Source organism: Solea senegalensis, linkage group LG1 (genome assembly GCF_019176455.1).
Source record: "Solea senegalensis isolate Sse05_10M linkage group LG1, IFAPA_SoseM_1, whole genome shotgun sequence".
In the NCBI taxonomy this organism is placed as follows: Eukaryota; Metazoa; Chordata; class Actinopteri; order Pleuronectiformes; family Soleidae; genus Solea; species Solea senegalensis.
The window spans coordinates 28,006,879-28,030,990 of NC_058021.1; the positions used below are offsets into that span (position 1 = coordinate 28,006,879).

The 24,112-nt window shown below is 40.9% G+C and overlaps 1 protein-coding gene across 12 annotated transcripts in view; it reads left to right on the forward strand.

The window, feature by feature from the left end:
• Positions 1–24,112, forward strand: part of scrib (scribble planar cell polarity protein) — a 67,408-nt gene that overhangs the window by 2,001 nt on the left and 41,295 nt on the right. The window lies entirely within an intron of this gene.

Consider the following 24,112-nt stretch of genomic DNA (forward strand, 5'->3'; position numbering starts at 1 on the left):
CTGTCCAATCTGCATTGTTGAGCTTTTTAAACGTTTTTAAAAGCTTTTAAAAGACCACTCCAACTCCAGCAATAACACTGCAAACTTAAATCATGCTGTTGCCATTGATGGTTTGCAGGGTGGAATTGACACTCATAACCAAAGACAATGAGGTTAATTTGAGTTAATGGAAATTCGCTTTGGGGAAAAGTGGATTGGTGTAATGTTGATGATGCCGATCAGTCATTGTGTCTGTGGGTGCAGGCTACATGTGCTTCATGCATGTTGAGAAATGCAAATCAACTGGCACACATGCCGTGTTGCCTGTAGTGTTGGCAAGAAGGGCCATTTGGAATGGATGCAGTGTAGGAAGGTATGCGTGGAATGAGTTTTAATGCTGTCCCACCCACACCCCCTTTATTTAAAATACAACATAAGTTCTTCTTGCATGATGAAAACATCGATTCAAAGGAGAAAGTAATTGTTGCCGGTGTGTTTTCTGTGCAGCTTTTCAGCAGAGGGGAACTAAATATTTGCTTGCTCTACTTTTTTTTCTTCTAGTTTGACTCTGTTGTAAAAGCATTGCTCATCATTAGCACAAGTCACTGGCTTCTGTTGTGATGGAGTAGGGAGTGTTTCTGAATAGCCAGCAGTGGAATGGTCAGTTGTGTATAGGTTTCATGGCTTCAGGTTAGTGGGTTGCCAATTCACTAATGAAAATTTGTTAACAAGTCAAGGTCAACATAGGCTGGAGTGTTGACACAGTGCTACCTGTTTGCTCCCGGGAATCATAAGCAATAGAGCTTTTTCTGTTTGTCTTTTGGCTCTAGAGTCACATTTGTTCCAGTAACCACTTTTGGCTATTAATATTCCTTGTTTCTGTAAATAAAGCTCAGACTGAAGCACAAAATGGACGTTAACACGATAGATAAACCCAGAAAAGGCTAGTTTGTAGATATAATTTATAAAGAGAAGTGTCTGCATTTCTGATCAGTCTTGCATGCAGTAGTTATTTAATATTTTATCCATATCAAGCCTGGTCAAAGTGAAATAAACGTTCCTTGGCACAAAAAACGGACGTTTGTTTTTTCTGACATGGCTTACCTGCAGACAGTGTGCATCCCCTTCACTTAGTTCATACCTGTCACACCCACGGTGCAACTGGCTCATGGTTCTTGAAATGCTGAATGACAAATACACTGATACGTAGTTTGGTGCAGACAGCTAACCAACACTGTCTCTCTGTGTGGTGCTTGGTTCAACCAGGAGACATAAATGCATGGTGACAGACTGTCTCGTGTGGTTGTGGTGAATACATAGTGTGCAAACACAAAGCATGAGGGAGCTCTCTGGTCCTTGGAGCCAGTGGGGGAGCATTAGGGCGAGAGGTCCATCTCCTACACAGTCATGAACAAAAAAAGGTATTTGTAAGCAAGTATGGGTCTTTTGCACTATCGTGTTTTTTTTCCATGTCATTGTGTATTCTAGTCAGAGATGTGAGTCTGTGAACATCCGTGTCCGTTTTAACTGTTTTCAGAAACTAGTGAAGCATCTCCTTTTTGAAGGTTGGCCGATCAATCAGTTGGGCTAATTAATTGGGCCGATGTTTGTAAGTTTTTTAGTAATCGGCATTGGACGATTATTATTGCGAAGTTACCAAAACTTAATTTAATAAAACACAGACATAAAATGTAGATTGGGGACGGACTGAATTTTTAGCCTCTTTTTTTTCTATTACTTGTTAAAGACTAGGTTTTCAAATGGGTGGAACATTAGTCCAGTAAATTTCCAGAAACTTTACATGGTTCAGGAAGATGGGAAGTATTCCGAGTTGGGAATTTATTAAAGAGTTATATTTTATCAGATGGGGGAAAAAAGAAAATTAGCTACATTTATAGGCCAAAAAAGATCTGCATCAATCATCAGCTGCCTGTTGATTTAAACACATTTCCTTTGGCCACATAAAAACCTCTCTCTCCTTGAGCATTTGTTCACCAGTTCATCATATGCACATGTGAATGAGCCCACCTTGAGTGACACAGATTCTTGACAATCTTGGCATTCTTATTGGCTGCACCGACACCCAACATATGCCATAGGCAGGGAATAATCGGCTCAGAGGTGACACCTTTGCACACTGTCACTTCTTTTGAGGACCTGCAGTGCAGACTGTCACAAGCATGCAGACTTGTCATGTCAGGTTACTTTCAGTGTGGCCATTGTGTTATCCACATCAGTTAATTATTATTATCATTCTAAAATTATTTTACAAGACACAGATTGTAGCTGTGTTTGGTGCAGGACGGCTGAGGATGAATGGTCTAGAATGGTATTGGTACGGTTTAAAGATGGTGAGCAGATGGAGATTTAGACGCGCTGACAGTTTCTTAAGTTTGCTGTGACTCACCCCCACTGCACTGCCCACCAATCTCAGATTATGCTCTTTGTGGTAATGATGTCTCCCTTTGCCACATCAAGAAAATTTATAGGGTTTGTAAAAAAAAAAAGAAGAAGAAAGTTAAAGTGCAGTAATGTGGGACAAGATGGTATTCAGAAAGTGATAATTATTACATGAAATTACAGCTCATGAGCATGACATATCTGTATGAAATTAGATTATTGGACCTGTTAAGAAGGCAGCTGGTCTGGAATTCCCCTCATACCCACAAATCTTTAGCTCTTAATGCTGCATCATAGCTCTTTTTCTCTCATTGGTTAAAAACTAATCCCAGATTGCCTTTAATGTGTCTTTTTGTTTTGCTAGTTTTTTTGGTGAGTTCTCAAGTAGTTTAACTATAAAGAAGCCAATAATTATAACACCAGTTTAGTTTCTTTTTCTGTAATTGTATACATTGGCAGACATCTTTTTAAAGATGAAACATTCATGTATACAGCTATTGAAGAATAGTGTGGTTACTAACCTATAGCATATATAGGCCTGTGCTTGCTCTGCATACCTTCAGCTGGGAAGTTTGCACTACAGTCGTGAGACTGAATATCTCTTTTGCTGCTTGGTGAAACTAGCCCTGCTTCAACTATCATGTTGAGGAAGGGGGAATTAAATTTTAGCCGTTCTCAAGTCCCATGACAGGTTACAAAGAAGTCCATTCACAAGTCCGATCACCTCCCTAGTATCCAGTGTCACGGCTTTTCTTGAACGGCCAACAAAGCTTTCAATAACCATATCAGGACTCAAATTTTTAGGATTACATGTAGGTCACCTTCACCTGCCTGTAATCATGTAGATGCTTTTTTCCCCTCATTGCCAGGTGAACTACAGCAGCCCAAGAACAACCTCACATAAAGTATGCACTTGCTCTCGTTTTGGCTTTTCCATAGTTGAAAAATGGAACACATCCCGAATGGGTGTGTCCCCCCCACCAGTCTTTTACGAAACAGGTTTTATGTTGCTCGCTGTATTATTACCTAATAGGACCCTTTATATACAGTTGATATGCTACACTCTTGATTTTCCTGCACCAGCACTTGTCGGATGTAGAAATATGAGAACTACTACTACAGCCAGTGCCTGAACTATGAAGTAAGCCAAGGAAGTGGATGTTTGATTTTGTCTGATTGATTGGGGAAATCAGTCAGACAGCCCTAACATCCACTGATTGGGGAAGATCAATAAGACTTTCTTTGTACAGAAATTAAGTTTGAGCGAATATTGCATGGCATGCCATTCTTACAAAGATATTCCCTTGATTACATACAAACAAAAACATGACATTTACTCTTGCATTGTCTGTCCTACTCCACCACCTCACTCAGGTTGAGTCAGCAGATTTGTTTGTTACTTTTTCATCTATGGTATAGAACTTAAATACTTCCATGTGCCACATTTCTCACTTCTAGGCTGTATTTTATTTCACTCAAAGTGGATTTTTATGTTCAAGTTTGAACTTTCCACGTAGGTTCGAATGAATACCTATATTTCGGCAGCCCTAGTGGAAGGGTACGTGTGTATGATAAATAGGGAAGATGACTGTGCAGTTTATATAATCCTCAGCTATCATCTGTGCCTTGTGTGTGTGTGCGCTAACAGATCCGTGGCCAAAGGCCAGATTACAACTTCACCCGGCCGTGAAAATACCCCGCAGCAGCTGTACAGATTTGACCTCTGTATAAAGACCAGTGCATTTCCTTGAAAGCCTCCTCTGGGATATGCTTCTCTGCCATTTTGGTCTCTTTTCGAGAGCATAAAAGCGCTGATTAAAAAATATGAGCACTTTTCCCTTGTGTATACTTGTTTTGGGTCAACTAAAACCTAAATTAGGCCACGACACCCTGCCCTGTATGAATGTGAATTGATCCACTATTGTCTAGTCAAGCCTTACTGCTCCAATGTTTTGTTTTTCATGTCATATATCTTCATTTTGAAGGAGCCTGCTTTTTTTTTCTATTTTAAAATGATGAAAATGTTCTTTACTCATCCACTGTGTCATTGCAAAGAAACGTTTATAAAGCGGTCTTGGTTGTAAAGACAAAGTTTATATTAATAATGTTGTACATATACTTTGCAGTGTAACCTCGCCATGCACTTTTAAGTTCTGTCGTCCCGCTCTCGGTTTCCAGTTCACTCTACAGGAAGAGCCCTGGTTTTCTTCTCCCCAGTGAATGACTGAACTAGGCTAGGACCAGAGATAAATTACACCTGCCACTGGCCTCTCTGCGGTGAACCCACATTGTTCCTCTGGCTCAGCTCTTTCTCACTGCTCTTCTTTTTTCTGCTTTGGTAAAGCAATGTGAGGCTATCAGTGCTGTTTTTCACCACAATAGTAAATGAATTTAAATTACAATGTGTGGTGTAAATGTTTGGCTAAAGTCATCAGGCCATACTTTCCTCAGTTTTGTGGTTGTGACTGACCCTACCCCCACTCTGATTTTAGAGAAGTAGATGTCTTTTGAAAAACTTGTGTAATGAAGTCCTCCCAACTCGGTATCGGCCTGAAAAGTCAGAGATCCAGAGCTGTTGAGGGCTTTAAAGATTCAACAGCGTGAGGGAACGGAGTGTCTTTTTGATGCAAGAGCACATTCAGCAGGTTTCTTTGTTTGAGCTGATGACCAGCTGGTCTGCACATCCTGTCCCCCACACACACACACACACATTCTGGAGGGGCCAAGTGCTAATGGGAGGTGTGTACGACAGTAAGAGAGAGTGAGAATGAAGTGGTGATGGGGGGTGCATTTAGATGGATTAAGTGGGGTTCGGGGGTATTTGGTACTTCCGCCATAGGAGCTGAACAGAGCAAAGCTGAGCTGATCCTTTGTCGGTGTTAGGACCGTCCATACATCCATGTATGGAACAGTAGAGTCAGGGCTTACATGCTGTGTCAGATGGGAAAGAACCAGTCATAGAACTGGTCAGCGCTAACAGCAGGTGCTCTGGACACCTCTGCATATGGTACACATATACCACACACCAGTCTTCTTCCCTTTCTTTCAGTTGAATAAGAAGTGTATTCTTCTGAGGAAGTGACAGCATTGTCAACTGTGATATATCAGGCCCATTGTGTAAACCACTGCTTTCATACAGCGCAGCAAGACTGGACAGTTTCTCAATATTTGTGTCCTAAACCTACTCTTCAGTGATTGTAGGATGCTTGCAGAAATTATAGGTTTTGCAACTGTGACCTGTTCAGCTTTTTTCAGGTCTTTGGACAATAATTTCATCTAATCTAAAGTATATGTTTGTAATCTACAACTCAGAAAACATGTTTTGGAAAAACAAACATTACTTTTTGAAGTTCACAGTAATAAATAGTAATTGAACAAAAATCTGAATATCATACAATAATGGAAATAATACTTAGTTGCAAGGCTGTGAGGTAGGGTCCCACCTTTGTAATGTTGTTCACAACCTATGTGGCTGTATCATTTCTTGTTAGGGATTGGGCAGTCATGTGACAGTCATGTGCCATGTCTCCAATGATCACCTCCCCTCAGTGCATTGGCAGAGTGATTTGGACCTGACACTGTCTCACCGCTATCCTGTGCACCGTGGCCTCGATCGGCAGCCTCAAAGGTAAACATGGAGGCAAAGCTGTAGTGAATAATTGATGGCGATGGCAGCTGTTGTGATAAAGGGGCATCTGTGACTGCACTGCATGTCCTGCTGCAGCACCGTGATAGGACAGGAGATCTGTTGGACACAGACACTAAATACACACAGACTAGATGGGCAAGTTGGTGCCATTTTGTCTTTTTTGTCCATGTCTGTACCTCTTTGTTTTTTTTTTTTTAGAAACATCAGAGTTAAAGGGCACAGGTCTGAGACACAGGTCTGAGAATGAGTGGAATGGGTGTTACAATTCATTGTCAGTGAGTTTGGCTACCTGTGTGTCGCTGGAAAAACGGTCCAGAAAATGTATTTGTTTCCGACTTTTTGTATGTACTGATGGTGTCTTGTAATCCCATTTGAGCTTGCCACATTTTCAATGCATGACACAATAATAAAGACAATCTTTTGAATGTAGATTGGTTTATTTTTGGTTCGACCATCACTTTCACAAAAAAAGTGATGGTGATGTTTTTTTTTTTGTTTTTTTTTCCAAAGATGAACTGTTCAATTTAACAACTGATCAAAATGGTTAAAATCGTCTTACTTTCTGTACACAGAAATTCACTGTAGTAAGTATATATCATGTCCTGGAAGCTTCTTCTATGTTCAGTGTGTTTCCTTATCAGATAGTAATTGCACATGACTGATTTTTTTCTCTCACCCTGTTTCCTGATGTTTATACTGCTTGAGTAAGCCTTTCCGTTTCTGACAACGTCATTTGCGGTGAGTTGGAACAATACTGAGCATCCATGTCTGTCCAGTACTGGTCAAAATCACTGTATCGAACATCAGAAAATATAGCAGACTGAGATCTGTATCTGAGGATTAGTAACAAGCCATCCCTAACTGTCAGGTTGTGTGACAGGTTATGTTGAGGCCTCTGCTTCTACATTAGGTGCACATGAACACAAAAAGTTTGACTGGTTAAATCCAGCAGCACTGACATTTCTTTAGGGGTTTTGATGTTGTTTTAGAATCTTTTGATCACACAGGAGCTCAGGGGCTACACCCTCAGTCATACAAGTGGCTCTTTGAGTCTAATCTGTCAGTGTGTTGACCGTGAGGGGGAATAGGTCGCCTGGGATTAAAGCAGACCACTAACAAATGCTGCCCTTTATCTGCTGACCACACACAGTCATTGAAGGCCTCTATCTGTCACTATACACTGATAAATCTTCACACCCTCAACCAAGTTGTTCTGTCCTTACCAGTGGCTTTAGATGGGTCACTTTCACTCACCTTCAGCTCTCTTATCCCCATCCAGTTTATTATTTACAGTAGAATTACAAAAAAACAAAACAGAACAACTTGGATGACAAATAAAGTTTCACTGACTAAGCAACATTTATTAACAAAAATGCATTTGTAATAAATGTCCGACTTATAAATAATTGACACTGGCTGATTATTAAAAAATGGCCCTGAACTGATTAAGCACTTTACCTCTACAGTCGAATAAATCTTCCCCCAAGATTTTGAAGTTGTGTTTTAACCATCTGTTTTAATGGAAGTTTAACCAATCTGCAACCGCTTTTTCTTCACAGCAGCTACAACAACAGTGCAACTCTGCTTTTATATATATTTGTTTATATATTAAGAACAGGTGGCCAGTTCAGATTGACTTTCTGTCTGGACTGGTACTTGCTTCAGTGCCCACAAAACCTTGGTTTTTGGGGGGGGTTTGATGGACAATCGTGGGTACTCAGTCAGCATCTATGCTGAAGCTAGTCTAATTTATTGATGCCTGTGTTTCTCTTGTTGATTCCCTTTTGGTTCGAGCGTCTCTGTGAGCAGGAAGTGGGAATAATCAAGTGAGCTGTGGAATGCCCTGTTTTGTGAGACCGTCCCCACTTTGGACCTTGTTTGTGGAGCGATCTTAAAAACAGGAGGTTTGAAGAAAAATCAAAGTTATCATTGTTTACTCCAGCCCCTCCCCCCTCCCTTTGTTTTCATTCCTCCCTCCTCCCTCTGTCCTGTATGCACACTTAGAAGATCACTGTGACTGTAAATGATGGTGTTTATGATAAGCCATGTAAAACACCTTGTTTCTGTGTAATCCAACAAGATGTGGCACCAGCCCTTGAAGGACTATTAAGCCCAAGAGTCGTGACATATGAGTTCACTTACAAACTTGCAGCTGCTGCAGCAGTTTTACAGCCGCGATGGCAGTGTCTGCACCTCTTGAGTACTCACTATCTCTGTGCCTCTCATCTGCAGGACTATGGAATGCAATCACTTGGTTCCATTTAGGAATTACTTTCCCCACCACATACCGTCTCTAAACTACCATGAAGTCCTTGCATTTCTGAATAGCAGAAATGTTTGGTCTCCATTGACAAGTGCTGTTTTTTTACTCCATAACTTCTGTGAAAACAAATGATCAATTATCATGTCAGCCCAACCAAAACATAAATTACTGAAATAAATCTGTCTTAAAATGTCCAGCAAGGCCTCTATGAATGCACACACTAAAAAGAAATGGGTCTGATGACACTGACAAATAATTACGAGGAACTAATCTTGTAGAACGTGATTAATAGTTTGGGATGCTGAAAGATTGTTTTTGCAGCCAACTGGTCAGTTTATGTCACCACAAATTTTCAACACAAATTCACGCTTAGTATTTAGCTGCTGACTGATATAACACACACAGAATCTTGTTGATTAATTTTCTGCTCACTCAAGCAAATATTGACTAATAATCATTTACAACTTATCTAAATTGCTGTGTTGTCTTCTCCTCTATCATGTTTATCTCGGTAAGGATTTTGTCTACCATTAGTCTGTATCAGCGAAGCTAAGTTTTCTTTGGGTATTGGGAGATTATTAAGCTCTTTCAGTAACTGCACTGCCTATTCTGATCAGTGTTTAGAGACTGTTTCCTAGTCAATTGCTGAGCAACGGTCACAAATAAACCCACAGTGTCTCTGTTACTTAAAGGGGTTTTCTACTGGTTTACTCACACTCCTGCTGTAAAATGCCCCTGTAGCGCTGTAACCTTTAATCACTTAGCATAACTTACATAAATTCCAAGTATGGAATTCCAAGCAGTAATTCCAAGTATTCCTCTCGCATCACTCTTTTAAAAGACAATTGCATGTGTCATTTTTTTTCTTTTACGCAAATGATTCAGTGACTTATTTAAGTGCATTTCCATCTCGCTCATTATTATTTATCTTATTTTCTGTACGAAGAAGTTCCTGACACTCAGTTGGTTTGACTATTTTCCTGCCACTCTGCTTCAGGCACAAACTGACAGATGAAATATGGAAATGATATGATAAAAAGAGCCTGGAAGTATTCCCCCCCAAGCAGCACAGCTGTGTAAACATGAAGTAAAAACAACAATGGGGAAACATGCATGTTTCAGTTTGAGGCATTCTGGTTCCTTTTTAAAACTGGTTTCTAATTGACAGAATCAAATGAATCTTATGCCTTAGAGCTTTTTTCGCAAAACCTTGCACTTCCTAAAACATGGAACGAGGAATGCATGATATTGGGCTTTTTTGCCAATACAATATGTCACATATTATTATTGTTATTATTATTATTATTATTATTATTATTATTATTACCAATATATATTTTCCCCTCGCCAAGCTGCAGAGGTCATTTTGTTTCTTATATAGCGAAAGCAACATAATATTTTACATACTCATGTCAGATCAGATGTAGTTGACATTTTTCTTTATTGTTCAAATTAAATAAACATAAAAAAAATGAAAGTTGAAGAGGGCACATGCAGGAGCTATGCCAGCCTGTTTTCAACTCTAACGCTCTTGGTATTTTTGGTGATATTTGATAATACATTTTACAGCCAGTACAAGTCGAAACTGATGCCTTGCTGATAATATCATGCATTCCTTCATTTTTCGTGATATAAAGCAAAGGTGAAAATGCATGTTTCTACTCAAAATGGGCTTAAAGACCAGCAGTGGCCTGTTTTTGATGTTGGGAGTGCCACCAAATTTGCAACACTGAGGGTAAATATCTATAATATATTTTTATGAATTTAGCAAAAAAATAGAATCACACTTTAGTGTTAGTTGGCCAGGTGGTCTTCTTGCAGTCAAACATGGAGCAACTTTCTGCACCCAGTATTTGTTCCGGCTGGGGCCACCTACATGGTCATGGTCATGGTTGGTTGGTTGGTTGGTTGGTTATTGAGTATGTACAATACAACAAAAGACAGACTAAATGTGTGTGTTATGCCACATGACCAGAGCCAGCCATCTAATAGAAAAGTGCTGATGGGTGAATGTTTATGTCTATGACAGAATGGATGAGAGAGTTCAACAGAAGGCACAGCAGGGTTCTGTGGAGAACAAAGCCACACACACACACACACATGCATTTATGTGTCACGCTCAGGTCAGCGATGAATACCAAAAGAAATTGTAACACGCTTGTAGAAAACAGAAGTGGACAGCAATTCATGTTGTCCACTGTTTGGATGTGCATGTTACATGTGAGAACATGAGTGGGCATGTCAGTCCCCCCCAACCACATTTTTACATCTTCGGTGCAGCAAGAATATCACCATTTCACTTCTGTGTCAATGTATTGCCCTTGGTAGTTAACCCCGTCCCTTGCCATGACTTGAGTCCATATCTCAGCCTTTAAATCATTTGACAGAGTCACAACAGCAGAGCTTGAGCTGACGACTGATTTCAGAAAGTGTTGATAGTTTGGGCATTGTCTATAGTAAAAGGTCAGTTATTTTAAGTCGAGGAACTGCAGCAAGTCACAATGCAGCCCTTTGTGTCCATTGTCTCTGCTTTACAGGCACTTTTTTTAACATGTGAATTCAAATGCAAATTTTGGTTTCCTGGAGCAGAACATAAAATAAAAATCTTTTGAACACAGGCATCCAAAGACTTTTCTTTTCTTAGATTTTTGTTTCAGTTCCCTGACTGAATGTTGGCATTTTAAACAGGTTAGCCTCAACTTACCCTTTGGAAGTGTGAAACATTTGAGTAGCAGTAAGTAGCTTGGTGTGTGCTGTGTAATTAACTCGGCATAGCTGTGTTTGCACTGCAGCACGTGACGTCTGAGGAAATGCAGGCATGCCTGGAATCTCCAGGAGTTTGCCCTGCCCTCTGGAGCTCCACACACTCCTCTTGTCTCACATACACTTGAACTTACTCATTTTGTACTCCTATTAGTGAAGCCTACACACACAGTCACTGTACATCGGCATACATACATGAGTCTTAGATCTAGCTGCAGTTGAACTTTAAAACCAATTAAACCTAATTTAAGCCTCACCTTGTTAAATAACTCTCTCGACTGTTGTAATTAAGTCGTTGAAGATCTACTGAGCCTTGGAGCACAAATGGGAATAATGTGAAGTTGCTCAAGAAGGTAGAACAAAGCCTAAAAGAATAACTGTGGGTATTAATATTCCTATATTTTCTCATTTGTGTGAGGTAAATTCAGCCCATTTATCAGCATACATGAGCAGAGGTGGACTGACTTTTGCTGCGGGTTTACATTAGAGGTGAAGCGGTGAATGTCTAAAGTCAATTAGACCACAGACAAGTTTCGTTTTCAATCAGGGTAACTGGTGGCTCTCCATCTGATAAAATAACTTCAGTAACTAGTCATTGAACTTTTAATCTACACAGTCTATTCAATAAAATAAATTATAAACTACATATTTAATACATGAGGCAGGTCATCAGAAAACTGAAATAAATAAACTTTTGCATGAAAAAATAAAGTTTAATGACAAAGTAACATTCATCATGTTTCTGCACACAACCACACAACTGCTTATTGATGCTTTGCTGGTAGGGAGACTTATTCAGTTCTGCATGAGCAGAGCTGCCGTCTAACAGATCAATCGTTTTACACTCCAGCAGATTGAGGAACAGCTTCTTATAACCCCAGTGCCATGTGAGAACTGTTAACTACCAAAAACCTTTGGCTGTCTCAACATCGTTTACGGTTGCATTTCTACCATAAATGTTTACATTCCAACTACACCTTTAGTATTAGAGATAGAACTACTTGTACATGAGACCACAGTTGCTTAGCAAGTGTCCAATAAATCAGCTTCTGCTTCCATTATACTCTACAGGCTATAGCTAATCCATATTTTATATATTTTGCACTTAAGGCATTTAAGTTTCAACTAGTCAATGTTTAACATTCACTCTCTGGATTTTGATGTCAAACTGTAATTCTTTACTCCAGTACTTTACCTGCACTCTCCATGCTGATGGTTTGATAATGAGAAACATCCGCTACTTATTCTTGTGGTAACACAGACTTTGTAAGCTACGTTGTTTGCTACTTGATTAATCTTTTTTCTTTCTTTTTTTAAACAATTAAAACAAGTTTTCAAAATTTTCAGCTTCCTAAATGTGAATATTTTCTGGTTTCTTTGCAATCATTAAATCATTAAAACTGAATTGTCTTGGTTTGTGGACCAGACAAGACTAAAGTAAAAAAAAAAATAAAGTAGCCCTTGATTAAACTATTACCTGTAACTGGTAAAATAATTAGTGTGGGTTCTGTCTGCATATATAAGTTATACAAATAAATCTTAATTTTTGCTGCAGCTCAGTTTTCTCACAGCTCTCATGAGTATAGGAACATGTCCCATGAGGACAAGGACATGACCATACCATGTTTGGTTGGACTCTGTCTGCTCATACCAAGTTAAATAAGGGACATGTCCTCTTCACACTCTATCTAAAGTCCGGCTTGAGTACTTTTATCATTTATCCGGTTCACCACTTAATGGCTGCCGTCCCACATGAGGTTCACACGTTGAGCGTATAGAAGAGCATATTTCAAACACCATCTGCCTGGGGATCAGCGTGTGCTTGCCTGTGGGCTTAGCACCAGTGTTTTGGTGCTTCCTCACATTGATCCTCTCTGGAGTCATGTGGGAGGGGTTTGCAGACAAGTCTGTAATTATTCTGTCTCCATGATATATTATTGGGGTTTGACTTGTAATCATAAGTAACGGCTTTCCTGTCTTTTGTCTTGTATTAACACTGACTTTCTTGATACAGTTGTTAATTTCGCATATCACTTTGATGTATTTGCGCAGATAAATCAAGTGAGTCTTCATTTCATCATCAGTCGTGCATCACTAGGGCGGTTTCTGCTTCCTTGTCCCCCTGGCTTTTTCATTGAACAAATGCTAGTCTCCAAGGTGATGGATCTCCCAGGGCCAGTGGTTTGTCTGATGCGGGGGTGCAGCAGCTCTGTCAGCGTTGTCAGGGAGAGATGCCAAATGTGCTGGGGCTTCCCTCACACTGCAGATCTGCTGTACCCACCATGTGTACATGTACGTGGGGGTCCTGGACTCTGCTGTTGTAAATCTGCTATGAGAGAGCAACCTCGGCCTCTGCCTGAGCAAAACGTGTCGTTCACAAGCAAACGCCTCTTTCACAGCGACACTCTGTCCTCAAAAAAGCAACAGCAGCAAAGCAGAGACATTTTTTTGCAACACCTTAAGTGGAGCAGGTAATTTTCCACAGCACTGACATGCTAGATCAGTGAATTACATAGAGGTGACTTTGTGCTTATCTTTTGGATCACTTCTTTTCTGATCTGTGCTAGAAGCAGTGATTTTTAAATGAATGCAGTTGTGCTGATGTTGAATGCAGTAAAGATTCACTGCATACAGTATGTGAAGTAGCTTCACTGAATTTGTTTTTGTGTTTTTGTTATGTTTTGTTAATGTATAACATTCCCTTAACTTTGCCCTTTTCATAATTCATTTTGAGTAATCCAGCATAGTCCAGGTTTCTTGTGTCCAGGCTAAACTGACAGATGTTTGTCACCTCATGCCTACACCGCTCTTGTCTGTGGCCGCCACATGATATGGCTACTTTCATTCCAACTCTTGAGTCATGAATTAATTAATGTGACCACCAGGTTTGGCACATTTTAATGAATGAATCGGTTCATTTTAGCAGAATGGACGACATTGATGTGTGAGCTTAGATTTATATTTTTAGCACGCAACAAACTTTTAAGGCATCAAATCACTCTCTTTGTGATTTTCTCTTTAGTTTGATGATCGCTCCTTGTGAGCAGCCAGTCATGCTGTTTAGCAGAAATGCTGGCGACTTTCAGAACTTGGCAGCGTTAATTCTCCCATTGTTTCAAAACTATTTTGACTATTATTTCCAAATTTCAGTACAAAGAAAACACCTGGTGGTCTGTCAGTTATACTACATATATATGTGAAACACTTTGTTGTCCATAGCTGTCCTTTTCCATGTCGGTTTCAAACAGTCGGGCACATTCCTAAGAGAGAAATGTGAAAAGAGAGTGAGACCTGCGTGAAGCCTAGTGCAAAGAGGAGAATGCCAAGTCCGTTACTGGAAAGCGATAGACTCTGAGCCACACGATCCTGTGAGGGAGGCCCCAACCTGGACACACACAATGAAACAGTTGTAGTGAGGCTACTGGTGCACACAGGACACAAACACAAACATATTGGTACATTTTTAAGTAAGTAATACAGCATACAATCCTCAAAAAACCTTAACACTTGCCTTTTTAGCATTCTCTTTATGTTGTGATATCAAAGTCTAGTCAAGTCTCTGTCAAGCAAAACTATCAGACCTGACTGAGGGAGCGCTTGTGTTTATACAGCGGCATCACGTGGGTTGAACTTCTTGCCAGCCTTCCAGCTTGACCAGCACAAAGTTGCTGTTGACTTTTGTCTTAAAACAAATCACTTCCAGTGTGCAGCACTGGAATGCCACTATACTGACAGACACAGAGAGTCCTTTCACTAATGCTTTTGTTCAATTTACATGCAACACAATACTAATGAGCCACAAATGTACTTGTATACACAACACCTGGGTCATGCAATGCCTATGAGGCCCTGGTTGCCGTGTTGATCCCCTGCACCATGGGACGGACTGATAGCTGGCAGTCGGGAAGGCAGCACATACCGGATCCAGCCCATCCAGGAAAGAGCCAAGCATCCTTTGTGGACTATAAACAATAGAGCTTCTGGTTTTGTGTCATGTTTGTGGGAACATGGCTCGAGAATGAGAAAGCATGTGATGAAGTTGGGGAGAGTGGGTGGAGGTGGAGGGCCTCCCCTGCAGTTTCTGATTTCCCCGTGTACTCCTTCATTCCTGCTGAATGACAACATAGCTGGAGATTCCCGGGCCATTTGCTCAGCTCAACGACAAAGTCTGAATGGGAGCACTGTGCATTTGGTTGGCCGTTAATATAGCGGCAAATAAGTGCTGCTAACAAAACATATTCTCGGTGTGGTCATGCTTTGCTCAGTGACTCTCCAGACACATGCAGGACCAGTCGTCATGTTCGTTTCCAGTCAGTGGTGATGTTGTGTTTGCCGCTCCCTTTGGACAGAGGCCTTTAGATTTGGTTCATCTCCAGGGAAACCTCCCAGCAGCTGACTGTTTGCTCACTCTCTCTTGCAGATTTCCCAAACCATGCTCACTTTGTTTTTAATTTTTTTCATCATTCTCTTATTGAGGGTGCTGCCAGTAACAATGTATTGATTATTCTTAAGTGTTCTGATTGTCAGGTGAGTGAAATCTGAAACAGGCGCAAAGTGCAGGCAGGTGTAAGAGCTCTGACAAGATCAGCTTCAAAGCTTTTAGCTTGGTTGCTGCTTTGAATTTGGTTTGGATTGCAAATCTGTGCCGTGCTAACTCTCTTTCTCTCACTGTTTCTGCGTGTTTGTGTTAATTAAGGTGTGGCGGACATGGTGACCAGTCTATGGCTGTGACAATTTTAGAAACCAAAGCAGTGATTAGCCCACCAATATGGCAGTAGCAGAGGGATTACTCGTCTATTGTTTAAATGCTGACTGGGAAGCACTTGACTCCACCAAGCAACGTGCAGTCTTGCCTGTGGATAGCATAACCAGAAGTGCCACACTGTTTACCATTATTCTACATTTGTAATCATACATTAGGGCTGGGCAATGATTCAATAACAATGTTTCTCCTGCAATAACTTCAACATATATCAGAATCTTTTTGTATTTGTCGTTTTCTGACTATAAACGTTTAAATTCACAGTAAACTGGGTTCTTCAAGTTTCACGAGAGGGCAAAATTCAAAATGTATTTGTCCAGGCCGGGTATGTGATGGCATTGATGGTGACCATAATAAAACCAGAATTTCTTTCATTTGTTTAGTTCTAATTTTGAAACATTAATACGACTTATTTAGGTACGGATTTAACAGACTAATGCCTTCTGCCATATGTGTCGATGTGTGTGGGTGTAGGATCCTCCTTAGCCACACAATGTCATGTCCACCTGTTCCCTCTCAATCTAGCTCCTTTAGCTCTCTGGAGTCTACATCAATACACATGAGAGGGATTCGGTCTTTGTGTTTGTGTTACACCACTTGCTAAATAGGACTCTATAAGATGAAAATGCCAGGTTGCACATTTGGCTGAATTCAGTCCACATTTGCTGACTCGTAATAGTGTTTTATCAACTTGACAGCATTCCCACGAAAGGGAATGCAAAGGGGAAAAGCCCCTGTGTCACTGTTGCTGATCATTAACTATGCTGATTTTCAGAATCAGTGCCTTGTGAGTTTATTATCATTGTTTAATTTGCTCTCATACAAGTTTCCCTCTTGTTCTGAGCAGTTCTTGTTTTCAGCAACGGCCTCTCTCAGCTTCCCCGTGTTTATTGAGGCCTGTATGCTGTGAGGCAGCAAACATAAATACACTTGTTCACTCGCATATACACACAATCATAAACACTCATTAACCGTATATGTGTGCTCACAGCCCTCAGGCCCAAAACCCCTTCAGCCTGGGCAGTCCAGTCATTCCTCAGAGCTTGTCCTGACTCATCCTCACTCAGGGAAAACCCATGGCAAGGCACAGTAAAATCCAGAGGGCAGACGGAAAGTATTGATTTAAAGCTGCTACAATTATTGTACAAAAAGAAACTATTTGCTGCCAAACTGTTTATAGTCCCTGTGTCTCAAAAGTGAGGACCAAATACCTTTAATTGTCGTGAATAGTAGTAAAACTGATTATCCTTGGATTTTGAGAGTGACCCGTTGCTATACTTACGATATAAACTCTTATATGCACTTACTGTATTTATTATTGGTTGACCCAAGTGCTGTGTATTAATACAGTATTTACATTGAATCACTGTACATTCAAAAGGCCACCCTTACGTTTTCATGTATACAACCAAAGTTACTTTGAGAAATGTCATAGTCCCACCTCCCACTTTTGCATTTGCCATCACCATGATTTGTTGTTGTTCTTCTTGTGTTTGGTATTTTCGCCCTGGCTTGGTTCATTCTCTCTCTGTGTTTGTGATTGTATTATTCGAGTCATACTTATTCAAATACGACTCTTTTTTTGTGCATTTGTGTGGCATCGTTACAGCACCAATCACAGGCCTGGCATATAGACTATATTGTTTAGAGTTGTTTTGTGGGGTTTCGTCTGGATGAAGGCATTTCTTGAAATGATACAGTTTTCAGGAAACAATTTTAAAACCATAAAGAAAAAGATGATATCAGTGCTGACAAAAGCAGGGGGGCTACTCAAATGTTAGTGTTTTTTTAATACTAGCTTCAGCTTTCACTGACTTATTGTCAAAACAGATCCTGGATACTTCATTCAAAAACTACAAATGTGGTGCGATGGAATCCAAAGGACTTTTATCTGTTTTATATCTGTGCACTGATCATAGTCACCAGGACAGGTGTGAGTATATGAATGTTAGTCAGGCTGTCAGTCACACTGGCTTTACCACTCCCATCTCACTGTGTGGCCTGTTCAGCCGGGGGTACTGGAGCCAGATAAAAGTAGTCATGATGTAGGTACCACTTTATGTGAAGCAAATAAACAAACGTGTAGGGCTTGTGCACACTGTTTTATAATGTCACATAAGAAAATGTTCACACAGACATGTACTCACTTTGCTGTATGTCTCCTAAAGATTCTGATGCAAGGATATTAGATTAAGTAGATGGAATTAGCTGTGCAGACGGAAATGAAATGCGCATGACACACGGCAACGTGTAGTTTGCTGTGTTCTGCTGTTTTTGGATTTAGTTGTTCTTTGTTGTTAGCTTTTATTCTTTGTCTCTCAAATGCACACACAGACCCACACAAATACACACTCGAACTGCTAGGAAAAGTGAGTAGGAGCTTGTGGGTGAGGACAGAGGAAGTTAATTTTATGCTTGTGGGTAGATATTGGAGTGCAATCGTTCAATGTGTACAATGTGTGTGTGGCAGAGATGCACGAGTCAGCTGGGTTCAGAAAATACTGTGAAAGAAAGAAAGTAAAGTGTAGAAGAGATTGTTATAATCTCAAAGTTCCTGTTCATTATTTATACTAAATATAAAATAATCTACAGTACATTCATCATACATTTCGTCTTGGACCAAAAGTATTATTTGTAATAATGTTGGACTATCCTTAAAAGAAGGGGTCATGGATTGGAGGTTGTATCCCATAACTGGTTATATGTGGATGTAGGTAATTAAAAAAAAAAAAAAAATCAATGGTCTGTGGCCAATTGGAGCATTGTATTCTACAGTATGAGAGACAGAGGACCAGACAGAACCACATTAATGACAGTCTGTTGATTTGTTTGACATGTTTTGGTTAATAAATCACATTATTCATCTCTCAGGGTGAAGAGCAGTGAGTTGAGATAATTTGTTGGTCAGTGGCTGAAGTCTTTGTCCCCATTAGTGAAGTGTTGTGTCCAGAACACTGTGGGAATCCATTGTTTACCCTCCATTCTTCATTAATAGTCTACCGTCACTGCCTTTCTCTCAGCTCTCTCCTCTCTACTTTGCACAAAAGCTTAATTTTCTTCTCTTCTCCCCACCACTTGCCTGCTCTATCCCTCTTAGTCATTCCTGTCTTTTGTTATCATTTATCACTTTTCTCTTTCAAGTCTGCCCTCATCCTTCCATTTCTAGCCCCCCTCTCCCTCGTTGGCTTACTCTCTCTTGGCTCCACAGTACCCTTTTTGGACAATGGAGGAATCCCCCTGGCCTGGCTGTGGGTGGGGGAGGCAGCGAGGGCTTGCCTGTGACTGACAGCCCTGTGTGGCGCTGCAGCTTAGCCTTTGTCCTTCTGCCAAGGAAAATTGAGAGAACCCAGGGAGGTGGAGCAGTGGAGAGGAGGAGGAGAGAGAGAGAGGACCAGTTACTGTCATTCATGTCCAGAAGTTTTGGGAACTTGATTTCAAACAGTGGTCTGCAGGAGGATGGGGATAACAGCAGAGCAGCTTCAGCCCACATTGCTCCATTAGCATTGGCCTTGTATTGACCGAGCATGTAGACTTGCTGATGCATGTGCTGTTAGTTTCAAATAACTTTGCACTGAAGATATTGCATTCAGTAAGATGAGCAGCAGCAAGAGCTGCTTTTGTGTATGTGGTCATTTATGCACCAAGTTTATACCACTACAAAGACTGCGGCTGTCTATTGAAATGAGTTTGCAATAATGAGGCTCAAAACTCGAGTGACCGACCAAGTTACTCAGTCAACCAAATCCTCTCTGCTTTTTATTTGTCCGGACACTGAGAGAATCCAGACCAGCACAAAAGCATGTGCCCTCCCCTCCCCTCTCTTTAAGCCCCTCACCCCAGCACTGTGCGAGCAGTGTAGTGTGTGGTTTTGTGAGCGTTTGTGAGGGAATGGATATTGCGTATAGAGAGGGGGACATGAGGAATAGGCCGGAGACGGGGCAGATTTGGCACACGATTAAGAGGCTTGGGAATGTGTGAATAGGAATTCCAGAGGAATTGCAGAGGAAAGGAAGCGTGTCAGAGTATAAAAGAGAAAAAGGGATGAAATGCCAGAGCATATTAAAGGTGACTGTAAATGTGGCAGACTGTGATAATGAAAGCGAGATGAGCACATCCATTGATTAAATGCCTTGACAAGCTGAGACTTGATTAAGTTGGTTCGTGCCAACACTGTATGTCTGTCTCTCTCTGCAGAAGTTGTACCAACCCCCCCCTTTGCTGTCAGAAATACTTTTTTTTATTTATACTTTGTATTTTTAAACAATGGGCCTTAGGCTGATGATTCAGAACACACATGGAGTTGGGTGTCTGGAGTTTCTCCATGGTCTCCTGAACACTAAATGCGGCCTGTAAGTTGAGGGTTTTGAATTAGTTATTTGTGTGTGTGTGTGTGTTTTGCAAGGCAGGAAGAGCCTGCTCAGTCTGTAGTCTGATGGCATGATTGGAGGGAAACCGTAAGCTAAATGGAGTCACTTGACTGGAACAGTGCAGCCTCTGTGAAGACCAGGCACCAGCTCACTGCACCTACAGTGGATCGTTACTCATACAGAGAACTTACAGTTTACTCACATGTTTCATACCTTGCCACTGGAATATCTGCTGGAGTCGCATTTAATTTATTTGTGCAGAGTGATGTGAGGTCCACACATTCACATCATCCCCCCTTCTGAAATTACAGTCTCTTCCAAATGCATTAAGGTGTCCACACAACAACAAGTCTCAAGTTTTTTTTTTTATCATATCGCAGTTTTATCCACACAGAGCAGTCCCAGAGTGGGAAAATCTCTCCTTACGTTTTTGTGTAGATAACTAATATGCTACTTTAAGAAAACTATGATGTCATAGTCTCTCTTGTACTGGCACTGTCGCTATCTCTGTCTTCGTCCTTCTCTTGTGTTTGGAGATTGTTTGGCCTTTTCACTTGATGATAACTTTTATCTCCTTTCCTTAGTTGCTCTGGCTTGGATGTTTCTGTTACGGTTTCTGTGACGGTATATATTGTAATATATACTCATTGGAATAAAGTTTATTTACAAAAAAAAGTTTGTACACAGTCCGCATGCTTTATGTGCATGTCGTCTTTGTTTTTGGTGTAACAGTGTTACAACACCATGTACTGGGATGGCAGGTGTCATTTTGGGCACAACATTACAGTTGAAATACGCCATGGGTTATTGAATAACACATGACCTGTCTCGCTGATCTGCAATTTGTGCCTGCACTGCAGGGCACTAATATAAAACGGAACTATTGACTTAGCAGTTAAGCTGCACAAATGTTGGTCATATAGGGATTTTGATTGTGTGAGGACTTGCATAAACAAAATAATAAATAATAATGAGCCGGCGCTGATTATTAAAAATGGCAAAATCGGCCAATGAATTGGTCTACTGCTATAAACACACACTGCTTCTATTACACATGCACTCACAAATACTGTCTGCATGCTAACATAGTGCCATACCTGAGAGACATATGCTGAGCCCTCACTACTGTAGCCAGACAAGTTTTGTAAGATTACAAACAGTCACGTGTGTTGACTAAAGACCTACAGCACAGGATCTTCTCCCTGGTGACACTGCAATATACACAAGCTTGCGTGCACACAAATGCAAACATACATCCTCAGGCACACCAACACTCCATCGGAGTGGAATGTGAGCTAAGCAGATGCAGATAAGGCATCACTTTTGCAACTTTTCTCACACACAAGCACACATCCCTTCTCTGAGTCACAAACACGCACATTTCTCTCTGTCATAGGTTTCTTGTGGTTGACTGGGTTTCATTCGCTGTGTAATTATGGGGGATATTTCAAATAAGTACCCACACCACAGAACCCATTTCACACTAGCTGGAACTGGCCACCATGGATGCTTCGCAGACCCGGTCCTCCCCTGTGGGAAACTCTATCATAGTCTAACTGAAGCTCCCCAGCTGTGTCACTTCACATCACTGTCCCCACAACCATCAGTATATTTCTCTCTGGAATTCAGTGTTGTTTAAGAGGGGACAAGGCATTCAGTGCAACTCTGATCTGGTCTTTCACTCAGCTAAACAGAATTAGCTGACTCTTAGAAATGAGTCAAGCAAAGGCTGCATTGTCTTGGTTTGCTTGTTCCAACTGCAAGTTTGAAACTTTGTATTTATGTGCACAATAAAGCTGCAGTGTATTGCACATACAAAGTAGCATCATTTAAGCCATCACTAGTTTTTTGATCACCAGAATTCACTTCTGAAAATCTATGTGTGCTTGTGTGTGTTTTCAGTCATACTCAAATCTACTTGAGAGCTCAGATGTTCCTGGAATATGTTGGAGCTGCTCATACAGTTTGGGGGTAACACCCCCAAGTGATTCTATCACCACTGAGACTACAATTGCCTTTAGTCCCCACATCTTCACTAGCTCCTCATTCAGCCTTCTTTTCAGTACTCATGGAGAATCCTATTTTCTACTACGTTGTTTGGAAGTGGACTGGTGTGAGTATGGTACATCTTACTGTACCTGCTCTGAAACCCCACACTGCCCTCTGCTGACATGCATGTCATTTACCGTAACCTTCTGTTAACAACTTCACTCCCTCCCTTAAACAAACAACTCACCAAAACATCCAAGTTGCAGACTTGTAAAGGAAATGCAGCACTGTGGTTCTCGCCAACGTGCCAGCTCACTCTATAAATGAATACGCAACCACAGCTCGGTCCTGTAAAGGCTGGTTGGTTTAATGAGCAGTCTGCTGTGGGCGGTGGTGGTGGTGCTACACTGAATCCCCCTGATCCCACTTGTTATTCAAATTGACCTATTGATCCAGAAACACAGATGTCCTCTGTTTAATTTGAAAGTACAGGAGTCGGACGCAAGTGGCAGGGAAATCAGATCTTGTTTTCATTGATGGAATTAGCAGTTATTGGTTGTTCTCAAAGCAAATGAACACAAACACGCAGTTGATGATGTGTTGAGACAAAAACATCAGTATAGGATTGGATAAGTTATTTGGCGCGTTGCAGTTTCTAAGAATGAATTTACTGCTGGGTACAGCATCATGGTCATTTCCGAGAAAAACAGCGGCAAGCTTGTGTGAGTGTCCACTCAGGAGTGAATGGCCATCTTTGTGAGTGTTCCTAATTACTTGTTCACAGGCATGATTGTATTATTGTGTAGCTTTCACTCGTCTCTGATGGAGCTCTGGACAATATCTAATGTGGGTAGGAATGCACTGATGCCATTGCTTTTTTTTTTATTGAATGATTGTTTTAGGTTACATCCACTTATAAACACATACAGCCCAATTTTAGAGCTCCAATTATGTTTGAAAACATGGGAGCTGTGTTGTAGTCTGGACGGGTAGAAACGGATACCTTTGAAAGCACTACCTGCATTCACTTTCTCATTACTTCTTATTGACCAGAACCTGTATGGCAGCTGTGAGTGCTAAGAACTAAGGCTTCCTGTTTATGTATATCGGCAAGGATATGCTCAGCGTACCTGAATGGTCTTATAATATATATGCAATGAAATGTTGTATATGGATGTAGCCTTGACCTGAATGGAAAACTTACTGATTATATTTGGTCTGCGATGAGTGTTTTGTTTCAGGTGAGGCAGACATTTGGGTTAAAATTATATTTTCAGGTGTGTATGTGCATCCCGAGTCCGAGTGTCACCTGTTCAACCAACAAGTTTGCTCCCTCTCCTGAGTGCCGGTTCCCATCTGGGTTTGGCCTGATCACATGGTTGTTCTCAGCTCCTGTTTCCTATTCCCTGACATTTGATACCTGTCACCTGCTACTCAGTGAGCCAACACCCTCTTTGTCCCTTTCTGGCTGCATGCTTTCCTGTATTTATCTCCTCATTCCTCCCCTCATTTTACACCCTTCCCATCAGGTGCTAATGTGAAGGACCAGGCAAATTCTGGGAAATGCATTCCAATATTGAGGAAAGTGCTGACATGCTTTGCATTGCACTGTATGTAAAGCCTAGACATAGTCTGTGGATAACATTGTTGCCACCTCACTCCCCATCCAAACACAATGCACAAAACTAGTTAAGAGCAGGAAGTGTCCATCATCACAGGACTGAGTGCAGCTAAATTGCGGTTGTTCTTCTGGCAGCTTAATTGTACAGCTGTCTCCCAGCTGTATTTAAGTGTGTTTAACATTTTTGACAACCTGACAGTCTATATCAAAGAAGATTTTGCGTTATCTGATTGCCTACATGTTTAAGCAACGGACAGGAGTGCAGCAGTGCAAACATTTTTTTGAAATCCTGGCCTTATCCACACAGAAACAACACTTT